The sequence below is a fragment of the Canis lupus genome, chromosome 27 (assembly GCF_003254725.2).
Source record: "Canis lupus dingo isolate Sandy chromosome 27, ASM325472v2, whole genome shotgun sequence".
Taxonomy (NCBI): Eukaryota; Metazoa; Chordata; class Mammalia; order Carnivora; family Canidae; genus Canis; species Canis lupus.
In genome coordinates, this window is record NC_064269.1 from 7,429,573 (window position 1) to 7,454,147 (window position 24,575).

Below are 24,575 nucleotides of genomic sequence, written 5' to 3' on the forward strand. Positions count from 1 at the left end.
ATTAATCTCTGTGAGCTTCAGTTTCCTCAATTGGGGATAATGATAGTACCTATCTCTAGGAGCGGTTGTGAGGACTAAGTGAAATAATGCATGAAAAATGCTCAGCACAGGACCTGGTACGCTGCAAGTACTCCATCGGGGTTAGCTATTTTTATTAACATTATTACTGTAGAGACTCTGGGAGTCTGTGAGCTCTGATGGCCTCAATGACATATCAAGGTCACAGCTAGTTCATAGCAGGGCCTAGACTAGGATACAGGCTACCAATTTTATGCCCCAACATGAACGTAGACCTGTGGCCTCATCCAATTCAAATTCTTCTACTGGAGATTCTAAAGAGAGTGTTGGAGCCTTTTGGGTAAGGTGGGGACTCCAGCAACTTGTCCCAAAGGGAAGTTTTGAATGAGATCATTTAACATTTCGGTGAGTTCATAGCTAGAAGAATTACCCCCTTGAACAGGTCATCATTCTGCGGTATTTATAGATTCACTTTTGCTTACTGGACATCTTCAGGTTTTTTCCAGGCTACATACTTCTCTTATTTCAGCCTCTAAACACCCTGTTCTCTGCAGTCTATTTAATCGACTTTCATTACAAAGGGAAATGAAAGCAAAAAGAATAGGTTTTCTTAAAATCAGCATCCATTTACTGTCCGTGGTGGTTTAGAAGCTATTTGCGGAACCACGGAAAGAGGCAAAGAAGAAAAAGTATAGCCTACGTCTTCGAGATAGTTACCAGTTCGTTTAAGTAGAGCAAATCTATATGCAATGAGAAAACAGTAGTTCTAGAACAACGTGTGGATATTCCACGGTGATTTGGGGATAGATTGGAGAGAGTCACACAGAGGAGACAACATAAATTGATGATGTTCTGTTGGTCGGGAGGTAATGAGGAGGTATGGAGAAGGAACAGCCATCTCTTTGGCCAGGGCTAGGTGGTCCAAGTAGCCTCTGGATGGTTCTGAGTCAGCTGTAGAAAACGGTAATGAATATGGCTTAATAAAAAGAAGGGCAAGTAGGGGTTCTCATCACAATCACCTGGAACTAGTGAAAACCAGCTACCCCCAGGACCCACCTAGAGAGATCCCGCAGCAGTTACCCTGAGTCTGAGAGCCCAAGCATCCAAGCTTTAGGGGAGCTCCCTATGATTAGAACATGCATCCAGGGCTGAAAACCTGTGGCTTAGGGCAAAGATTAGCTGATGAATATTTCCAAGTCTTGTGTGGAGAGCTGCAGGCCTGGGGTGAATGTTTCTTCTTTTGGGTTGTAATGAAAATGTGCTTTCCTCCACTTTGCCTGGGGTGAGAGTAAAGGGAATGCCTTGGGCTGTGAGCAATGCTGGTTTGTCTGGGGAAGCTCAAGCTGAGGATTTGGGGGCAGCGACCCTCTGAGATCTGGTAGGTTGTTGAATGGTTAATGCTGGGCTACGGAATTTGGGAGAAACCTGGGGAATTTAAGCAAAAACTGTGCGTCTCTGAAGATGGATTTAGTGAAATATACGGAATTGTGAAGCTGTCAGAAGATAGAGAGGTGAAACAAGCCTGAAAACAGACAGCACATGGCTGTGAGGCCAGCTAGGTCTTTTTGATAAAAGTGGCATAAATTTAGCCTAGCTTCCTCACTTGTTACTCTTAGTAGCACCCTTCCGTGTTTGTTGTGAGATCAAATGGGAGCACAGAGTGCCATGCCTGGCCTACAGACAGGAATAAGCATTAGTTAATATTACTGTTGTTTCCAAAAGATAAAGATTCTGTGTGAATGACTCATGCGTCCCAGACTCAGGATTTAGGTGGCTGCGGGTAAAGAAGGTTTCCCTTGGAAACTGGCATCGATCTAAAGGTTTCTAGTACAAAGGGAATTGAGAGGAAGCAGTGCACCCTCAGCCTGTGAGGAGGGTGGGAGTCAGAGGGAAGGTGCAGAGGTCACAGGTGTGAGTTCCAGGCCCAGAAGAAGTGGGTCAGAACAGACAAACCGGGGTGAGACCTGCACCCATTTTGGAGACTGAAATGAGGCCACATGGGGCGGGGCTGTCACTTGTGCCTTTTATGAACCAACCTGAGCCATAGAAAAGGGCGGACTGGGGGGGATCCCTGGGTTGCTCAGTGGTTTAGCACCTGCCTTCGGCCCAGGGCATGATCCTGGAGTCCCAGGATCAAGTTCCGCATCAGGCTTCCTGCATGGAGCCTGCTTCTCCCTCTGCCTGTGACTCTGCCTCTCTCTCTCTGTGTCTCTCATGAATAAATAAATAAGATCTTTAAAAAAAAAAAAAAAAGGTGGGCTGGGACTGACAGCTTGAAAGAAAGTAGTCTGAGTTTATGCATTTCTGCTTTTTTTGGATGATAATTCCAGCTCCCGACCACTTCAACTAATGCATAGGAAAATATTTTCCAAAGGACAAAATACTATGTGAATAAAGCCTTATCATGTTTTTTTCCGTGCGGAGTCTATACCTGGAGAGTCTCTCAAATGGTACTGAACTAGTCTGTGCACTTCAAGCGGGTTTCCGAGCACATGGTCATGAAGCGGGCATGTGGGCGGGGAGCAGGGTGCCCAGTGGCCACGACAAGTGCCAGGTGGGGCTGGAGGAGCCAACCCAAGGGCTCTCTTCTGTGGCTCCCAGGCCTGGAGCAGCGGCAAAGCTATGCCAAGGGCTTGCCAAACACCTCAGGAGCTTTCTGGTTGGAAATTTCAAGGACGCTCACTTCGTCATAAGGCTAGTTGAAGCGAAAATGCCAAGCTGGAGAGACACAAGAGAACACGGATTAAAATGTCTGGCTCATCATCTCCGCCCATCAATTGTCTGCTGAGATGAAGACAATATGCGTGATGGCAATATAGCACCGAGAAGAGACGGCTTAGCAACTAAGTCCATGGTGCTTGCACTTGATGTTAGGGCTGCAGAAAGCCACCGTGCAGCCTTGAGTTAATGTTTAAGGACCTGTACGTTCCGAAAGCTTGAAGAAATAAATGTGTGTTCAAGGCCACTCATCCGCCGAATGGCCTTTGAAGAATATTTTCATTATGAGAAAAAACGGTCACTGTCACCATTTATTTAAGCAAGATTACGGACTCTTCTGAGCAGGACTGTGCCTTCCGGTTGGGCAGGTTGTTCATGGCACCAGAGTGCACACTGGAGTGGGTCCTGAGATCACTCTGCCCCCTGCTCACTAAGCCTGTACCCTGGTGCGGGGCTGCATCTGCCCAGAAGGAATGTCTTTCTCCGGTTCACAAAAGGCCCCCCACGGGGCCACGGCAGTCCTCTCAAGGTCTGAAAACACAACGCATCTCTTCTGCAGAGGGGGCTTCTTCGGGTCACTTCCAGGTAGGAAACCAATGATGTGAACAATAAAGTGGAAGAAAATAAACATGATCAGAACATAAGGTACAAGAAATGAAGAAGTAGCACAGCCAGGTGAATCAGGAGAAATGGTAGGTGGTCTCAACACAGGTGGAGGAGCCCCCCCTGCACACTTGGGGTGTGAGGAAACGTGGACAGGAAGTTCATGGTGACCTCACAAATGGCAGAAAGGAAAACAGGGCAAAATGCCACGCAGGGGCACTTCGAGGTAAGAAGCAACAGGACTCTGGGACTCCTGAGTCCAGCAATTGTGTAAATCGGGCTGGAAATAGTTCATGTACCAGCAGCAAGTCTGGTTTTAGGGGGAACACAGAAAATGAGCATGTTTCCAACAGTCTCTGGACTTCTCTTCACTTGCAGCCAGAGCCCTTGGGTCCTCTGGCCACTGTGTCACCACAGCAGAGCCCTGTGGCCACAGGCCCCCTGTGTGGCATCTCTACTTGGATGACCTGAGCTTCCACGCCACGCTCATGGCTGCAAGGCTCTGCCCTCCCGGCCTTCTGACTGCTAGTGTTCACATGGGCGTTCAAAAAAGGAAGTGCTTAGCCCTGAGAAGTAGTGTGGCCTTGAAACATCCTAAGACACCGCTCAGGTTCCTTTCAATTTCTCAGGAGAGCAGAAGTCGCACCTTAGAAACAGATCACAACCTCTCAGCATTGACTTTTGCAGAAATAAGTCAGACCACTTCCAAGGATGCTGGGCCCATGGCTCCCGGTAGGTCTCGTGCTTTTCCACGGTGTGGCCCACACCCTTCCTGGACTCTTTCCCTTGTCTGGCTTCTGTACACCTGAGGTTATGGCTGCAGAAAGCCAATGTGCTTTAGCTGAGGAATGGATGAGGTGATCCGCCTCCCTTGGGGTTGGCCTTCAATTATTTATTCATCCAATATTTAATAGGCCCTCAACTGTGTCAGATGCTGGGAATATAAAGGTAAGGAAGGCATGGCTGCGGCCTCCAAAGTCCTTAGTAACGTGAGACAGACAGGTAATAAATGCCACAGTGGGCCTCGGGGCTATGACAGATGTATGTCTGGGGAGCAGAGGGGACCCCAAGGAAGAGGAGGTGCTCCTGGGCTGAGCAAACTGAGAATAAAGCACCCACGGTCAAAGAACTGGTGCAGTCAGGAAAAGGCAGTTAGATCACTGGGCCAGTAAAAACCCTACTCTCGGAGCCGGTGGGATAAAGGATAGGTCCCAGTAGAGGATGCAGCAGAACGGGCTTTGACTGGCACATCTAGGAAGATTCCAGTGCAAGTTAACAGTCTTTACAAGACTTGGCCTCCAGACAATGTAGTGCCCAGATAGGCATTCGATGACTTTATAATGTTGGAGAGGAATTCCAGAATGTGCAGAGCCGGAGTTGCCTAGCAGATGGGATGCTTGGGCAGCTACTCGCCTTGTCACCTCTGGTCTTTAGAGCTAAATCCTTGAGCATGTTTAGTCTCTGTCTTAGCTATTAAAAAAAATAGGTTGAACAACACTGATACATTTACTATTTGGTGCCAGGTTCAACTATTTAGGCCTGTAACTGAGTGAAGATTCAAAATGCATGTCTTACTATGTGTTGCTGCCTATAGTTAAACTAGGGTGACAATTCCCTTGGAGTAAGGATGGAGGATTTTCCTTCTTTCTTTTTTTTTTTTTTTTTTTTACTTTTTTTAGGATGGAGGATTTTCATCAGCACTAGATCGTTTCACCGATTTCCAGTTTTCTGACACTACATTTCCTCTAAATTTGCCATCTCTCTCTTGGTTTTCTCTCTCTCTCTCTCTCTCTCACACTTTCTTTTTTGAGTGATGTCTCCGTGCCTCAGTCTTCTCATCTGTGCAATGGGGAGAACGATAGTGCCTACTGCAAAGACTTGTGAAAACTAAAAGAAAAAGAAATCCAAGTAACGTTCTTAGCACGTGTTCATTTAATAACTGTTCGCTATCATCGTCATTATTGTCCATGCTCATTGTAGAAAATTTGAAAAAGAAAAATCAAAGGGAAACCTCTAAGCCATCAAAAAAAAATCTCACTACCTGCGGGTAATCACTATTAACATTTTGCTGTTTTCTTCCCTGGATTTTTAGCTAAGGAACGCTGGATCATACTGAATGGATATTTGACATCCTCCCACCTCCATTTTTGCAAGTAGTCTTGCAAAGGTTGTTACTTCATCTGAAATGATACTTTAGCTATTATTAGCTAAGTAAAACTTCTTTAAATTAAGTTTTTAATTTTAATTCCAGTTAGTTAATGTACAGTGTAATATTAGTTTCAGGCATACAATTTGGTGATTCAGCACTTCCATACATTGCCCTGTGCTCATCACAAGTGCCCTCCTTAATTCCCATCACCTATTTCCCCCATCTCCCCACCCATCTCCCCTCTGGTAACCACCAGTTTGTCCTCTATAGTTGAGTCTGTTTCTTGATTTCTCTCTCTCTCTCTCTCTCTCTCTCTTCCCCCATCATGATCATTTATTTTGTTTCTTAAATTCCACATATGAATGCAGTCATATAGTGTTTGTCTTTCTCTGACTGGCTTATTTCACTTAGCATTATATTCCAGCTCCATCCATGTCATTGCAAATGGCAAGATTTCCTTCCTTTTTATGGCTAGATAATATTCCATTGTACACACATACCATCTCTATCCATTCATCTATCAACAGGCACTGGCTGCTTCCATGACTTCTCTCCTGGTTTTAGATGAGATCACGTGGTCTCTTCCTGTGAATACTATCTCTCAGATACCCTCATTTTTCTAAATTCTTACACGGGAACCACCAACCTGGATCTTCACCTAAATCTCTGAGTCCTTCTGGAGAATGTGAAGATCTGTTCTGGGGTGAATCTCAAGCACTGTTCTATCAGGCAGCATTTTTAACGTGTTGCCCAGAAAGCAGCAAAAACAATCTATCTTCATGAATAACAGTCACTGGCCATTGCCTCCTCGAGGCCATTTCCCCTTCTTCCAGTGTGTTCAGATGGTGGGGAGAGATCCCTGGATCACGGAGAGTATGCCCTACCCAGGCTCAAGGATGAATCAGGACAGGTCATGGAAATGTCCTCTTCTTGGCCCTTAATTTTTCTAAGTTTGGGTATCTGACCCAGTTCTCACCAATGGGCTCTACAGGGAAATCTGGGTACTTCCCAAGAATAGGCTTTTCACTGGAGAGGCTCGTGTTAGTTTCCATAACGTACCACAAACTGGGGCCCCTGAAACAACATAAATTATTCCCTCACAGTTCTGAGGTTAACGTCTGACATCAAGGTGTTGTTCCCTCTGAAAGCTCTAAGGAAGAATCCTTTGCCTCTTCTTTCCCTCTGATGGTTGCCAGCAGTCCTCGATGTTGCTCGGCTGGCCAGCTGTATCGCTCCAATTTCAGCCTCCGTCTTCATGTGGCCATTTTCCCTCTGTGTCTCCTCTGTGCCTTCTCAAGGGGTCCTACCCTCTGTGTCTGTTTTCTCTTCTTCAAAGGATACCAGTCCAGAGCCTGCCCTGATGCAGTATGACCTCATATTAACCAATTATATTTGCAAAGACTATTTCCAAAATAGGGTCACATTTATAGGTACCTCAACATACCTTTTTGGGGGGACAAAATTCAACCTCCAACAAGGCCTTGTGCACTTTTCCTTTTGCCTTCCTGGAAGTACAGAAGCCATCTAATGACTATGAGGTTACAAGCATGAGAAAACAGAAGTAGGCTGAAGATGATGGGAAGAGGAGCAGGAGTGAGGGAAGGTATCTGACAGTATCACAGCGCAGTTGAATTACTGCCAGCAACTACTAACCATTAGACCTCTTGATACGCAAGAGAATGACCTGAGGTATTTAAGCCACTGCCAGTTTTTTTTTTTTTTTTGTCACTTGTAGCCAAAAATATTCTAATGGACATCCCCAAATTCCACTAGTTTATAATAACAAAATTAGAAAAATAAGGTAATAAAATTTCCATAGATCTAGATTCATTAAATTTAAAGGGCTATTCTTTATTCCAAAATTATGTTGCTTTCACTCTGTTATTAAAACATCCTTTCTTGTATGAAATGATGAATGTCTTGTATGACAAGGACTTTTTTAGTCCTTGTGAAAGAAGGGAAGGAAGGAGAGAGGGGGATAAGGGGGAGGAAGCGGTTTTAGTTTATTCTTCCTTGAATTTTCAAAATTTTTTATTTTTGCTTGTGAAATCCAAAAGTCTATGTCAAGAAGAATGTTGGCTGGAAGATCTAAAACTTGCCTTGAAGATCTAAAACCGATGATGTGCTAGAGTCTCTGGTACTGGCTTGTGGAAGCAGATGGTTAAATTTCTAGGAGGTGGCTTGATGTCACCTTGGTAGCTTGAAATCCGACATGGTGGGAGTAATTCCATCCTGGGAATCTGAAAATAATAAATCAAACCTCCTTCCCCTCAGTTGTTTACTGGCACACACCTGCTTCTTGTCCAGGAGGTCGGGGATTTCTTTGGAAAGCTAGCAGGCCCTATTTTCTAGGATAAGTAAGGTATCAAAAGCTAGACTGGAGGACTGTAATTGGTGTGTGTTCAGTTCCCTTGACAAGTATTTCCCGTAAATGCAGGCTGACTTATGTTTAGATCTGTGACATGAGCTGGGCACTAGGGTGGCCTCCATTTTGTGGGTCCCCAACATACAAATTAACTTTATCACAGGAAACACAAGCACATATCATCATCTTAGATGTCAAAAAGATTTATGCCAATTTCTTTAAGGCTCTTTTCTCTAAGGCATTAAGGTAAAATATATTTGGGAATTCCACCCTCAGACATAGCAGAGATAGTTCCAAAATTTTCTACGTGCTTTCTGCCTACCTCTTTACCCATACAGAATCACCCAGACTAGAACACTTACCTGACATTATAATGTTAAAGTACCTGAATTGTAGGTACTCCAGTTTTCCCTAATTGACAAAAGTTCACTCTCTAATTAGGTATTTAACATTCCCGGGATATCAGTTACGTTATTTAATCAAAGTGTTAATTTTCCTCCTGTCACCTGTGTTCTCCAAATGGTATAATAAGTAAAAATCATCTTTCAATAATTACCAGAAAAAAAAGAGACCCCTGCTAAGCCATTTTAGTTATTTCCCTTTTAGCTTTCAGGCAGACCTGAACCCCATCCATCTCAATAAGACATTCTATTCCATTTACAATCTTTGGGGTGATGAGTTTTGAATTCTTGTTTGTTTATATGTCCTCATTTATTTATATCTTATGGACAGCTGGCTATTTCTGCTCTTAAGGCTATATATATGGTGTAGCAATTAAGATCTGAGGACTCTGGAGTCAGCTTGGGTTCACAGCCCAGTTCTTCCATTATTAGCTATGGGCCTTGTGCAAGTTAGGAAAACCTCAGTTTTCCTCAACTGTGCAGTGGGAATAATAGCAATAATCTCTGCCTTCTGAATTATTGGACGGCTTCAAAAGGATAATGCACATCAAGCACTCAATGCACTATTATTATAAGTTTAGCTCTCTCAGCATTTCGGTCTATTGCTTGCATTGCCTCGCTGCCACGCATCTTCGAATTCCTCTAGATGCACTCCATTACCCGGCCAGCTCAGAACAATATTTTTGATTCTAGCATCTCCTCACCAGGAGCGCCTCCCAAGCTATCGGCCATTTCAGCTGCTCTTTTATGAGCTAGCTTCAGGCTTCACTGGCTCTTTTCAGTTTTCAGATTTCTGAGCTCAGCCCTCTGCAAAATGATGGCTTGGAGACGCAGAACCATTTGTGACTTTATTTATTTATTTTTTTTCCATTTGTGACTTTAAAGTTACATCAAACTGTTCTTTGAAAAGGTTTGTGAAGACCTCAGCCTTTCTGTTATCAGTGGGAGTGGACTATTATTAGCTCCCCAGTTCTGCACTGATCTTGGATTCAGTTCTGATTTTGAAGGGGGGAGTGGGGAATTACAGGATGTTCCTTGACAGGACTAAGATTGCAGAAGGGTTGTGATTGGTTGGTAATGATGTTCCGTCCTCTGTTCAGCACTGGAAAAAATGGAGCTGCTTTACTTAAAACATTTTTTTTTCCTGTAGAGGAGATAGCTTAGACTGAAGAGGTGAAAATAGTTCTAGATTTAAAAGGATTTAAAGATTCAGTGTTCTTTCTACTATACATGGTTTTTCTCTCTTATTGCCCATAATTAAGAGAAATACAATGGAAAATACCTTCACTAGCCAGGACCCAACTCCCTGAAACTATATGTAAAATAAATTGGAAATATATATTTCAGGAGAAAGCATCATATAACATCAAGCTAGTTGACTTCCATGATTAATCAATAACCAAGTATAAGGGCATGCCCGAGTATAACCTAAGTCAGTCCAGCTTATTATTTCTTATACATAGAACATTATACTAGAAGTTAATCTCCATGGAAGCAATTTTTGCCTGTTTCATTCTCTGTTATACCCTTAGCCTCTAGAAGAGCACTTGGCACATAGTAGGCACTCAGTAATATTTGTCAAAATGATGAATGAATGAATGAATGAATGATACTGAAAAAATGAGACGTGAGAGTTCCGAATTACGAAGCAGAGGCATTATAATGTTTGTAATCATCGACACGGTATCAGTTATATGGAAAGGAACTGGACCTCTTAAAGCAGAACAGTTGACTTATAAAGTATTTAGAAAGATGCTGACAAAGTACTGAGCTTTTTTTAAAAAAAAAAGGGTTGATGAACCAGAAATATTATTTCATCAGAATGGTCCACCAATTTCCATTAATTGAGGCCTCAAGTTTAAGAATAAAAGTGCTGACTCGGAGGTTATGAATTATTTTAATTGGTACAAACTTTGATTTGATAATAAAACCTTATGGAAATTTCTCCCTCAGCTAGCATCGCCAGATGTTCTGATGAACTTTGATAGTCCCTTATTTCATCTTTGAGAAGAGGTCACCCCAATTTAAACTCCGTATTAATTTTCTTGCTCTTAATTGAGACTAACATTGGCACAGAAGGTCCTGTGTGACCTTTCGGAGATGTAGAGGATCAGAAGCACAGAGGGGAAGATGGGAGATTAGTTGTGGTTGTGGCTGTATGGTTAGTAAGTGGGCACCTCTTAAAACAAATTATGGCCGTGCTTCCGTTTGTGATTTGTATCAGCTAGATACAAATTTGGATCATTAATCCTGCTTTACTTTTCAAAACTAAAAATGGTTAGCTATTGCTTTTGTGAGCTTTTGTAAACACTTTATAAAAAAAATGTAATGCATTTTTATATCATTCAGCATGAAGAGATTCACTCTTATACCAAATTCACTCTTATACCAAATTCATTCAGATTTGAGGTGCCTTCCTCTTTTCTATTTTTTTCTTCTTTTTATTTTTTGAGATGATGGCAAGAGCTATATGGGATATGTGACGATTGCCTTTCCAATATTTGGACCCATAAACCCAGTGTTACCTGGCCTCACCAGCCTATGAGATTTCCTGTGGCAACACTCTGTTTCCTCAAATAGTAACTCAGTATCTCTCCCCACCCCACCACCAACTGGCTCCTATTTGTTTTGGGGACTCCCCAAAGAGATGCTTCACATTTGCTCACAGACCTGTCAGATGGTTACCACATGGCATCCACCATGTCTTTCTGCTGGCTGCCATTTGACTTACCTACCACTGCCAACCGCCATGGTCTGAGCTAAGGATGTCAGTGTTCATGCCAAGGGTGCCATGTTCCTGGGTGTGAGTGTGGTACTGGGTTTAGTGCAGAGAAGAGAAGAAAGGCCCTTTCTCTAATTCCCTGCTACGCTGGCTTACGTGGGTCCTTGTGCAGATCTGACGATATCCAGGGTACTTTGTACTCCTCCAGCTTCTGTACTGTACCCTCACTCATAATCTTCCCAGTTGTCTCATGGAAATACTTCTGTCAGGATCTGGCACTCGTTCCTTGGCCAGAGTCTCAAACATTCTTTTGGAAACATTCCCTAACTTTCCAGTTGCCACCCCAACCTCCTGAGGCTGGGCTGAGGCATCATTTGGAGCACAGACACCCTCACCTTTGGCACTCCCACTCCAACCAGACTCAGTCATGGAGCAGAAGCTCCTCATGCACGTGAGAATTTAACGTGAGGGTGATGGGAACACAGTGAGGAGACGGGGTGAGTGGGTCCATGAGCAATCAGTTGGCTGCTTGCTCTCCTACAGAAGGAAATCTTTTTCTCGCATTTCCGCAGGTAGGCGAAAAATCTAACAACATTGGGCTGTGCACACAACATAATTTCCTCCGCACATCATTTAGGTGGGCACTGCCAGTGTGTAGGGGTCAGACATCCCCTTGTTGAATATTAAGAGTCTCTGTGGAAATTTTTCCTAGGGACACAGAGTTTCCTCACGCCCCCCCCCCCCCCAGATGCGTATTTGTGTTTGTTAGGTGTCTTGTACCTAGTAGCATCCCTTTTCCTCTTCCCCAGAGCCCCGAAGAGCATGCAGGCTAAGCCTCTCACCCCTGCTCAGAGGCTTCTCTGAGTTCATAGCTGATGCTCCATCTGGGACTGCTCAGTCTGCTCCCAGGGGATGGTCTCCTATTTGTCTTCTCTCCTCCACTCCCTTCTGTACTCAGCATCAACTGTATCTTCTTGCTATCCCAGCGTGGATGGCTTTGACTTCTCTTCCTCAACTGTATCTTCTTGCTATCCCAACATGGATGACTTTGACTTCTCCTCCTCAAGTTTTCCTGATTTTAGCCAGTTTGAAACCTAGATGCTTTTTAAGAAGAAAAAGTGCTCAGCAATAACATTATTATTATAAGAACCATCAGCCAGGACACACCAATATTAAAAGGAGCAAACCGGTTTTGAAATTCCCAAATGGGATTTCTATACATAAGAAATGTCTGGCCTGACATCCAAAAACTATTACGATGTTCTAGATAATGACCAAATAAAATTAATTATGAGGTTTGGCTCCTTTGGAAAAAAAAAAAAGGCTTGAACTAATTTAATTCATGGATGTGAGGATATTGTGCAAGTTAATATTGATTTACCAACTCAAGTAATACGAGAGCCCCAGAGTGAGTAAATACTTTTACATTGAACTTAGTTTTGTTGCCCAGATATTATGGGCACTTGGCCACTTTGCTTCGAGGATAATGTAATGCTATAAATAAATAAATAAATAAATAAATAAATAAGAAAGAAAAGGAAAATTAAATTTCTAAGACCAGTTTTCTAAGATAAAGCCAATACCATATGTTAACTGCAAATATTCTATTCAACTAGCAATTCAATTTCTCATCATTTATGATTCAATATCCTCTACTAAACACGAAAAATACAGAATAGGAGAAATTTGAGCAGAGATGGTAAAGGGATATTTTAAAAGACTTATAAGTCTTATAGTATCTAGTTATACTAATTTTGTATATAAGGTATAAACAGGTATATATTTAGAAGTGTTACAAGTAACAATAAATGTCACTTAGGCTTACTATGTACCATACTTTACCAGAACTTTACTTACAGTATCTCATTTAATCTATGCATTAGATAGTTATAATTCCCATTTTACAGACAAGGAAACGAATGCTCAGCAATATTGAGTAACTTGCCCAAGTTAATACAGTCTATTAGTGGCGGGCCCAGGATTTGAACCTGTGCATGTCTGACCTCAGAGATTATGCACTTAACCAATATGCTACGAGACAGGCAGGCCAGGAAGCCACTTAAAAAAGATTAATGCTCAGGTGTGCAAAGTATATATATGAATTACTTTTCTTTCTCCTTATAAAATTGTTACAATCGTACAAATTAGATAAAGCTCTGAAAAAGCAAATGCAGGAAAAGAGGATGAGCTGAGAGCAAATGGGGCTGATGGATGGCAAACCCGGTGGGTGGAGTATGCCATTGAGCAACCTACCAGAACAGAGGAGGTGGAAGTCTGAAGGAGTCAGGAGTCCGTGCAAGAGGGGGAAGAGGGCAGAGATGCTTCTACAGGACGAGCACACACAAGATCCGGGGAGAGCAGGGTTTCAAGAGACAAGAGGGCACAAGGAGCATCCAAAGCAGAAGCACGAGCCAAGGAAGGCTGATTGCGGCTCTCCTGTCCCTGCATCCCTGGTTTCTAAGAGTTCCCCACGTCAGTAGCCAGTCCCAGCAGAATCAGTCTAGGCTGCTGGCATTGGAGTGGGAACAGGCAGTGTGAGGCACGAAACTGAGGCAGAAGGAGGAGCCTCATCATCTGTGCAGGAGAAAATCCTGGGGAAAGCCTGTGATTAGAGGGCACCAGGTAGATGAAGTACCAGGAAGCCGGATGTTCAGGATGCTTTGCTCCCCGAGTCTCCGATAGTCCCTGCACTTAGCAGAGCTCTACTAGATTATTGCCCACATGCCTCCCTCCCAAGGGCAAAAATCGGTTCACAGAGACAGTTCAGTCCAAGCCCATACAGAAAACCTTTTCCTAGCTACGTTGTAAATCTCCCTCTCACTCCCTGAACTCAGTGATTCACAAATGATTCAGAGCCCTGTGCCTGCCACAGGTTAACCGTCATCTGTTCCCATCTTGCAGAACATGCCCGATCTGCCAACTGTCCCCTTAGAAAGTAGTGCTGGAAACTCATGTTTCATCCTACCTGAAGCTTCAGCAGCAGAATATAGTGCGTGTGCTACTTCCCTGAGCCACATCTCAAGCTTTTGGCACCTGTCATTTAAATTGTCTTAGCATTTCAGGCTGCCACCATCACACCTGCCCCGAGTGTGGGCCACTGAAAACTGCTGGATCTTTTGCACTTAAACAGCGCCTAGCAAACCAGATATCCATCCTAGACGTAGGAAAACCCAGTTACGAATAAATTTTACATGGGTCTTTGCCTGTATTCCTATTAATTTCTTTGTGGCTTTAGCGACCTAACATTCCAAATGTCAACCCGGCTGACGTCAGGTTGAATTCCAGCCAGCTGATCATGTCATTGACACCAACAGTGCCAAACTCTTCAAGCTCTGTAATACCCACAACATAAGATAAACTGCCTTCTATGTCTTCAGTAAATTAAACAATTTTCAACCAAAGTCAACACATATTTATGGAACACATATTGAATTAGTTACTCTCCTAAATGCAAGGATGATTGAGAGATAGTCATGAAGTGTGGATAAACTAGACAAGGGTCTGGTGGCCCAGTGGGGGAAATGGGTGTGAAAATGGCCAAGTAGGACACCATATGAATCAAGTCTTATGAAAGCCTAGAAAATGCAGCACCTTACTGAATTGCTTTAGCAGTCGTTTAAGTTTCTTATATATGTGATCTTCACTAAACTTCTCTGTTTCAAATTTCCAGCTGGTTGGCATGGTATCAGTTCAACCTGAAGCTAGGTCTGCCTAGAGCAACTAGACCAACTGGTTGACTGAGGACTTCGTACCACATGTGCAAATCGCAACAGAATGTGTGAATTCGATTTGATTAAGAATGTTGATGGCCAGGACCAGTATGTTAGATATATACAAATATCTCATCCTGGGACACCTGGGTGGCTCAGCGGTTGAGTGTCTGCCTTTGGCTCAGGGCATGATCCTGGAGTCCCGAGATCGAGTTCTGCATCAGGTTTCTTGCATGGACCCTGCTTGTGTCTCTGCCTCTCTCTCTATTTGTGTCTCTCATGAATAAATAAACAAAATCTTAAAAAAACAAACAAAAAACCCCCCAAATATCTCATCCTACTAGCACTTTCTGTGACTTTAACTGTAAGACAACAACAATGTGAAAGACAATCTATAAAGTGGAGTCATCTCACATGCTGTCCTTCCAGAATTCAAAGATAACTAGGAAGCAATAGGGAACAAAGGGACCTCCATCTGCAAGGATGAGTATAATAATGGCAGGGTGTCCATTAACTATTTTACAGTCTCAATAATAGTTCAGATGTGCCACATCTCTGCATTTTGTAGGCAGCCACTCTGACCACACAAGTTTTGGGAGCTGAAGCCCAAATAATTATTTGGGTGGTTGACTAATTGTTCCTTCATGTTGCCTTCCTGCTAGAGGGAGGAGGAGGGAGAGGAGGAGGAAACCTTCCTGCCCAGGGTTTTTACTAGGCTGCCAGATTGACATCCGTGTGCCTGATTCACATTTATTAATTTGAATCTTAGCAAGAACAAAAGATTACCTACTCAGGTGTGGGGGTTCTTGGCATTTCACACTGAAAACAATGACTCAAACCTGGATATAACTAGGTAAAACTGAAATGATTCTTTCATAGCCTCTAGCTCCCATTCAGAGCATACTTTTCTCTCTTGACACCCTTTATCCTTGGAGCACTTTAGGCAGTGGGGGTTGTCCAAGGGCCCTGGTTCTGAGACAGGCACCCGATTACAACTTCTCCAGGCAGGACGGCAGGCTCTCTCATTCAGGCACACCACGACTGACAGCCCAAATATTTTCAATGGACATTCTGTTTGTTTTGCTCTTTACTTCCTTCCCTCCCTCTCATTCTTCCTTCCTGAATCATTCAAATGTTTTATTACTAAAGCTCAAAACTCAGTCCTTAGCCAAAGTGAATATGAAATAAGATTCTAGAAAGATATAATAAACATGAAATAAATGTTAAGAGAATCAAGGGAGCCAATGGACTCAGGAAGTGAATAAAAGGTGTTGGACATTCATATGCAAAAAAGAAAGAGAGAGAGAACACATCAACTGTACCTTGAACCATATGTAAAAACGAACTCAAAAAGTCCATAGACCTGAATATATAATGTAAAACTGTAAAAGTTCTAGAATAAAACATAGGAAAAATTCCTTGTGACCTTGGGTTAGTCAAAGATTTCTTAGATATGGCACAAAAGCACAAACCATAAAACAGAAAATAATCAATTAGACATTACCACAACTGAAAGCTTCTCTTTGAAAGACAGTGTTAAGAAAATGAAGACTAGCTACAGATGGAGAGAAAACGATTGCAGGGCAATGCATATCTAATAAAATACCTGTAGCTAGAGTATATGAAGAACTTGCAAAGCTCCACAATAAGGAAACAAACAACCCAGGAAAAAAAAAGTAGAAAAAAGATTTAAAGACCCTTCACCGTAGGTGATATATAGATGGTAAATGATCACATGCAAAGAAGCGCAAGATTGTTAGTGATTAAGGGATTGCAAATTAAAGCCATAATGATATAAAAAAAAAGCCATAATGATAATGGCTAACAGTTAATGAAACTGCTAATACCAAGAACTAGGTTACAAAGAAACCAAACCAAAATAAAATAAAATAAAATAAAATAAAATAAAATAAAATAAAAAATAAAAAGAAACCAAAACTCACACATTTTTGGTGGGATGGTACTTTGAAAAGCAGCTTTTTATGATATTAAACACACACTCGGTTTATAACTTGGGGTTCCTCTATTTAACAGATAGTTGAAAATCATATTCACACAAAAACTCATTTCCAATTATTATATTCTGGCTCTATCCAAAATTGCCAGAAAGTGAAAACAACCCAGGTGTCCCTATGGGGGAGTGGATAGACAAACCGTGGTCCTACCATACAATGGAATACTACTCAGCAATGAAAAGAAATGAATTACGGATCCAGGCAATGACTTGGATGAACCTCAAATGCATTCTGTGTGAAGAAAGCCAGACTCAAAAGGGCACGTATTCTATGAGTCTATTTATATAACATTTTGGAAAAGGCAAAACTATAGTGCCTGACAACGAATTAGTGATTACCGAGTCTTGGGGGACAGGAAAGGAAATTGACTGCAAGGAGGCACAGGGGAGGGGTGACAGAAATCTTTATATCTTTATTGGGATAGTGGTTGCATGAGTATATACCTACATAAAAATTCACCAAGCTGAACATTGAAATTTGTGCGTTTAACTGAAGGTAAACTGTTTCTTGATTAAAGTGCTTAAAAAATGAGGGTGAAAGAGAAACATTTTCAGATCAAGGGAAATTAAGAGAATTCACTGCCAGATGACCTTAGCTAAGAAATGTTACCACATGGGAACCTGGATGTACAAGAAGGAAGCAAGTGCACTGGAGACGATAAATATAACTATGTGTTTATTCAGTTTTCCCTTCATATATGTGCAGGTGGAGGCAAACAGGATATAAAACACCTACATTATGGAGGGGGAAGGTGGTGGGAGGGGATTTGTTAAGAAACAAAGAGAAAGTCACCAAATCAATTAGGGATTACTAACTCCTAAAAATTTAGTTCTGGCTTGGTGCCATGGTGCAGAGTAAATTCAGACGGGGTCTTCACAACGTTAAACATCCTGATGAATAAAACAAATATGAGCCAGTTATTCCCAAACATTGCATGTTGGGCATCTGACATCCACAACCTGCTCTTAGCGGTCATTTAAAAAATATTTGTTAGCTAATTGTTAACCTGAACCTCTGATTGTAGTTATCTAAGAATTATTCTATCAAAGCTGGAATTAATAAATGGAGGCCCATCATGGGTAGGAAATGCCAAAGTCATGGGCCAAGATTTAAACTGAGATCCATCTGATTTCAAATTCTGCTGGTCTACCCACCCAGCGCTGGTTTTACCCCAGACTGTGTTCTCCCATATGCAAAATGAAGTTGAAATAATCATACTTATCTCATAGGGTTGTTATGAGAATTAAGTAAGAGAATGTCTGCAAGTATGTGGGAAGTAATGAGAATTCAATGAATGAGAATGCGTCCACACACACAAAAAAATCTCTAATTAATACATCTGATAGCCACCCAAGATTTAAGAGGGAAGGAATGTATGTGTAGAACCCCCTCTTCTGTGGATCACTGCACTCTTCTATGACCAGAAATAGCACCTTAATCCCAACAGCCTTCTGGTCAACTGTGCCGTTAGGTAATCAATGGACTTTTGAAAACCTCAACAGAAATGTTCTCCTTGTAACCCACTATATTAAATATTGAAAAATGGAGTGAATTTCAAATAATCCTCAACCTGTCTCTGGGAACTTTCAATAGCCATGGTTACCTTTGAGGCTTACTCCAGCCACATTTTTGGACCCAAATCTGTTCTACAGCAAAGGTCTGTCTGACAGTATTTTGGATTGAATTTGGATTAAAGGATTTAATTGGATTCCCCTAACATTAATTGAGTTTGTATTGTTTGCTGGACATCATGCTAGACACTTTTCACACATCTATTTATTTTAATTTGTCCTAATAAGAATATTCTTTAATGCATCTGCCACATTTCCTGCAGATGGTTTCCTCAGTGTTTCAAAACATGCGAAAAACCTGAGAAGTATCTGTGAGGTTCTTATGATCATGTTTCTAAGATCTGAAATCTTTTAGATGAATAATAGTTAAACAACTGATAAAAAATAGTGTCTCTTATTTGGGCATTGTATTTTTCTTCCAGTATCTTAGAGATTAATCACATTCATCCTAAAATTAGTAATTGTGTATCTTCTTTGGCAGGATGCCTCAAATGCCATCATAAATATCACAGACATTATATGTCTCTCCTTCCTCCACCCCATGTTCAAGGGGGAAAAAAATCTATGTGTTTGTGTACAAAGCTAAAAAAATAATATATAATTCTGAACTCCCCAAAGGGTACTGTAAGTTATGTATTAGCTTTGGGGGAACTCTATTCACAACTCTTCTGATGGCTAGTTTCTTTTTTCTATGACTTGTCATAGTTTAAATCATCCAATTCAATGCTTTGATGTGTCTTCTATGTGTCTGACCCAGAGTCAGACATGCAGAGGAAATCTTAGTCTTCTTACTTCACTCTCCTAGTTCCTCTTCCTCTTCTATTGTCTTGTCTTCTCCACCAGCTCTTTCAACAACTTGTCTCCCAGAAAACTGCCCCCACAAACACACAGGTACGGTTTGGTACCTTCCCAGCCTTGTCTGTTTCAAACTGATATCCTCTTGCCATTTCCTCAACCTCATTCCCCCAGTGACATTTCTGTTTCCTCTGGGGTCTCAGGAGACCGTATCCTCCTTCCTTAAAACCACCAGAAGAGGAAAAAGAGTTCACGATATCCCAGTCCTTCTCTTTTACAGCCATGATCTCCTAGCAAGAGCTCTGAGAAAGTATTGCTATCCCCACGAGGGTCAGAGAATTTAAGCAATTTGCCCAAGTTCACAAAGTCAGCATTTGAAGAACAGAGATTTATACCCAGGTCTTCCTGACCACAAAGTTCATGCTGTTTCACTATGTCATCTTGTTCTCTACCACTTCCAGGACCAAACTCCATCTAGCACTCATAGATTTCCTTGATCAAGTTCTGATTTTATCCAATCAGTTTTATATTAGCCCCAAACTTCATCCAAGCTACCTACCATATGGCTTTCCTGGTTTTATGTCTTAAGGTAGGATGTACCTTCTGACCTGGAATAACCTTCTCCTCCTCCTGTCCTAACTTTACACCTTCTTCAAGGCTGACTATGTTCGTCTTCCAGAGGATCTACTTCTTCCAGCTTCAGCTTTTCTCCTCTTAAACATTTGATGAGTTTGGAAGTTGATGCCCCTTGTCTTTTCTCCACCACACCAATCCATCTGCTTCTCCCCCGGAGAGGACTGGGTCCTGCAGCTAGCAGGCAAGCTGAAGCTTGAGGGTGGAAGCATGGCCTTGGCCTGAGCTGGGTTAGATAGAGAAGGACTTCTACCCTCTAGACTGAATCAGAGCCTGGAGACCTGCTGCAAAGAGCCCTGGAACTAGTATCGATCAACCCAACTAATCCAAATTCAACTAGCCCTGGGACTAGTATCAATCAACCCAAAGAGAAGAGAGATAGTACTAGCTCATGGAGGTGCTCCTGAGATGTGTACTAGTGTCCCTGGCCTTTCAGGAGAGCTGAATAAAGGGGCCAAGTCTGTTCTATCCTGAGGCTGAAAGGCTAGTGGCCAAGGGCACCATCAGGATGAAGATGGCTTCCTTTTGGTGCTCTGCTTAAAAGTCTTATTATTTGAAAAAAAAAAAAAAATCACCAGGACCAGATGGATTCAGAACTAAGTTCTAGCTAATCTTTAAAAATAAACAGATAAATCAGGTGATCCAAATGTAACATACTTTTGCAGAAAAAAGAAAAAGAAATCTTTAGTATCCTCTCACATAACTCTCTTCATTATCTTTCCTCTCTTTAATGTTCAGCTCCCCTTCAAGCTCACCCAGAGCTGTCTTATCCTCCAACCCCAATACACATACACATTTAGCTGCCTTTACAGACTTGCTGGATTCAAAATTATTTCTCCTTGCCCCCTCCCTCATCAAAAAGTCTGTGTCCCCAGGGCAGGTGGTCAGGCTGAGTTTTAGGGTACCCACTTTCCCTGCTCAGATCAAACAGACAATATTGCCCCTGGGGGGCTTGTTGGAGCTGGAAGGCCCCTCCTTCTTCCTGGGAGAGCACTGCCTCCCTCTTGTGGGCTCTGCTACTGTTGGTGGAGAGAAAACCTTATAAAACACTGTGCGGATTCCTGTCTCAAGTAAGATGTCTATGGCTTCAAGTAACAGAATACCAACCCCAAATGTCATAAACAATAAGTGCGTTCTCTTAGATAACTTTACGTCGAGGCAGCCTGTAAGGGTGGTTGATTCAGGGGCTGAACAATATCATCTGGAATCCAGCTTCTTTCTATTTCTGCCCTCTATGGCACTAACTTCATCCTTGTTCATGTGCAGGATGCAAAGACAACGGGCTCTTTCCCCAGACAACTCCAGCAAACCTCACCTAACATCTCAGCCCAATCACAGGTAAGTGGCATGGTTGGCTTTTGATGAATCATCTGTGACTTAGAAAGGCAGCCACAATGCCCGTTTGAGTTCCACCTCCTATCCCCAGTTGGTTGGTGAGGGAATTCAGCATGAACATCCCAGGAATGCCCACTGGAAATAAGAGTCATCACCGACAGAAAAATTAACCCTTGGGATAAGGGTGATGTTCTTAAGTTTGACTATAGTTCATCCTCACTACTTGTTTGTCAAGACTTCCCTCTTGGATTCTTTCATTTTATGGGAGGGATGATTGAGATGAGCAGAACATTATTTCAAATGCTCTTCCTAGAATGGATTGCAAGTCACCTGTTGTCATGACTCTGGCCAGTTGCCATTCTACTAGAGTTAATCCATAGACTACTGCTATTGACATGTTTTTGAGGTGAACTAAAAGTATCTAACAGGCTTAGTTGGAGGGTTTTTTTTCAGTGGAATGTGTTAAAAAAAAAAAAAAAAAGCTGGACACTAGTTAAAGCCAGTAACAACTTAAGACTTTCTTGAGTAACTACTGCTTTGGAGAAAAAGAGCTTGAATGTAGGACTGAGCTCAATGCTGTCCTGCGCAGAGGTGTGGAGACCCAGTGGGAGCCAGAAAAGTGGAATCACAAAGAGCAGTTGTGTATTTGGGGTGGGGGGTGGCGGCGGGGGGAGGGGGTGTTGGTCAACATGATTAGGCCTTCAGGATTTGTTAACCGCCTGTTATGGAAGTGGGGTTTCTGCTGCCCCCTAGAGACTGGGGAATAGGGTTCCTGACTTTAGGCATTCACTGGAACAAATAGTAAATTATTTTGTCAACCTTGAGTTTTCCCAGCTAGTTGCTCAACCATAGATGCGGCTTTGACCTGTAAGAAGCCATATTAGTGTGTAAGATCTATGTGTGTGCATGTGTGTGGGAGGGAAGGGTTGCAAGAAATTGCTGGTGATGAGAGTAAAGGACAGTTTTCAGATATAACCTAAAGAAGTTATGCTATGGGCAGCCTAGGTGGCTCAGTAGTTTAGCGCTGCCTGCAGCCCAGGGCGTGATCCTGGAGACCCAGGATTAAGTCCCATGTCAGGCTCCCTGCATGGAGCCTGCTTCTTCCTCTGCCTGTGTCTCTGCCTCTCTCCCTCTCTCTCTCTCTTTCTCTCTTTCTCTCTCTCTCTGTGTCTCTCATCAATAAATAAATAAAATATTTAAAAAAAAAGAAGTTACGCTATGATAATGATCTTAATGTGTACAGCTGTTACCATAGGATTTCCCTTTGTCACTGAATTTATAATTTTGTTTACTAACACAAAATCAAATTAATACTCTACATTGAACTTTTTTTACTTTTTAAAAAGGTTTTATTTATTTATTCATAAGAGACACACAGAGAGAGGCAAAGGCACAGGCAGAGGGAGAAGCAGGCTCCCTATGGGGAGCCTGATGCAGGACTTGATCCTAGGACCCCAGGATCATGACTTGAACCAAAGGCAGATGCTCAACCACTGAGCCACCAGGTGCCCAACCACACTGAACTTTTTAATTGAGTAGAGGACCAATCAAATATTATGCCTCAGTAGCCCCTGAAGATATTGCTGAGTAGCAGCATAATACATATGTCCATAACCAGCTCTAAAGGAGAGCCCTGAGTCAGCTATCTGGAACAACTGTTAGTTTTTGTTTTTTTTTTTTAAGAAGCAAGGTTTTGTGGGGACATAAGTCAAACAAGTCAGCTTTTGCCTACCAGTTTTAAGTGGTGCTAGAAAATCAAGGAGTTAGTCATACAGGATGGAAGTTTTTAACCTCATGAATCCTTTCATTGTAGAAAAATTATTGAAACAACTGGCAATAAAGGATCTATGTTCTCTCTTAGAGTTGCGAAAAGGATACATGTCAGATTAGTTATCAGAACATTTTCCCAAAGCACAGACACTCTTTGGAAATATGTATGTGAAAATGTGAACACCTTCGTGAAGCTGACAAAGATGAAACACAATTCTAGAAAAATTGGCCATCATTCATTATCGGTTGTAAAATTGTTTCATCTTTGCAATCACAAGAACATTATATGGGATAATATGTTATAGGGAAATGGAATACATGTTTCACTAAATCAGATATTCCCCTGGTGAGATTGGTTCTATGCTATAGGCTGAAGGTCCTACAGGAAAAAAAAAAAAGTCATCTTATTGCTGATCACATTTGGCCTTAGGTGATGCCAGTAGATCCGGGTGAAAATTGAACAAAACAATTCTGTTTACGAATTTGCAAACCAATAGTCCAATATGCAGTGCCCGGCACCCTGTGGACATCAGGAAATATATGTTAGGTAAAGTTTTCAAAATGTGTATTTTGGCCACATGTAAATAAAATATCTTAGATTTTGAGTAATATTTACGTCTCAGCCAGTTGGATCACTGCTGTATAAGCATCTTTTTCAAAGAGAGGATAAAAAGGCAAGAAGCTCCGATTGTTCAGTTACAAAGAAACCACATTATTATCACCCTTCTCACTATTTCTATTACACAGAAGCATTTGATTGGAATATCCTGGGACCAAATCTCCCCGGTAAGAAACAGCTGAGACCAAAGAAAGACGCAAGAATGTTCTCTGAAGAGCCAGCTGACACTCCTGTAGTCAGAGCCAACAGGTTTAGAGTCCTTAAAGAAGCACCCAGAAGCACCCAGAGCCCCAAATCAAGTTTACCTAATCTCATTTAGCACAGGATTTAAATACTTTTATGTAGTTTCTATGCCAAAGGTTAGAAGGGTTTTTACTCAGTGCTAGTTTCCTGAGGGTAGCATTTGAAAGCATGTTTCAAGAAATGCTGGATCCTACCTTGGAATCTTGTTGCCTTTTGTCCTTAGTCCTAATTTTAGGACTCTTTGTCTCTCTCCAGTTGACTCCATTGTATAGTTGTTTACAACTCCATTTCCTCTTTTGGGGTAGGTACTTAATATGTTCTATTGCTATTTATATTCCCTTCTCCTTCAAAGTCTTTCCAAAAACCTCCTGCACTGTCAGCGTCCAATGAATGCTTGTTAAACACAATGAATCAAAAATAGAGAATTAGAAGTGTTGATGTTCTGTTGGAAGCAGCAAGAAGTCACATATGGTGGTTACGGTGTAGGAAGAAACTAAAATCGCAGAAGAAAAGCCCAGCCATCTGGGGCCATTCAATGTAGGGACAAAGAGCTTCACACACCTCATTAGCCCCTAGGAATTGCAAGGAGATTCCGAGGGATGAGCACTTGATGCTGGAAATGACCACGCTGAGTCATCAGATCTAAATGAGGAGCTGTGTGATCAATTTATAGAAGGGGTGGGGGGAATGAGATATTTTTCCTCTATGGATTTGGCAAGGATATTTTTAAGATAGAGCCAGTGCCATAAGGGCACAAGATCTGGATATGCTTATACACTGCTGGAAGGCACAAACAGTTCAAGAAAAACATTTTAAGGACAGTGCTGTATGTTTGCAAAGACATATGACACAGGGCTGTTCCCTGCAGGATCGGCGCTATGAAAAATTGTCCATCAATAAAGAACCAG

General features: G+C 42.1%; 1 long non-coding RNA gene across 3 annotated transcripts; it reads right to left on the reverse strand.

The window, feature by feature from the left end:
* Window positions 1-623: 623 nt before the first annotated feature.
* On the reverse strand, window positions 624-24,179 carry LOC112678236 (uncharacterized). 3 transcript variants are annotated; one of them, XR_004809753.2, is made up of 4 exons: window positions 23,862-24,175; window positions 11,819-12,077; window positions 2,450-7,728; window positions 624-969 (listed from the first exon to the last, which is right to left on the reverse strand). It is a non-coding gene; the product is annotated as an uncharacterized LOC112678236 (long non-coding RNA). The 3 variants fall into 3 exon arrangements; XR_003147473.3 differs by lacking the exon at window positions 2,450-7,728 and having other exon boundaries at window positions 23,862-24,134; XR_003147472.3 differs by lacking the exons at window positions 624-969; window positions 2,450-7,728 and having other exon boundaries at window positions 9,090-12,077; window positions 23,862-24,179.
* Between the last annotated feature and the right edge of the window lie 396 nt (window positions 24,180-24,575).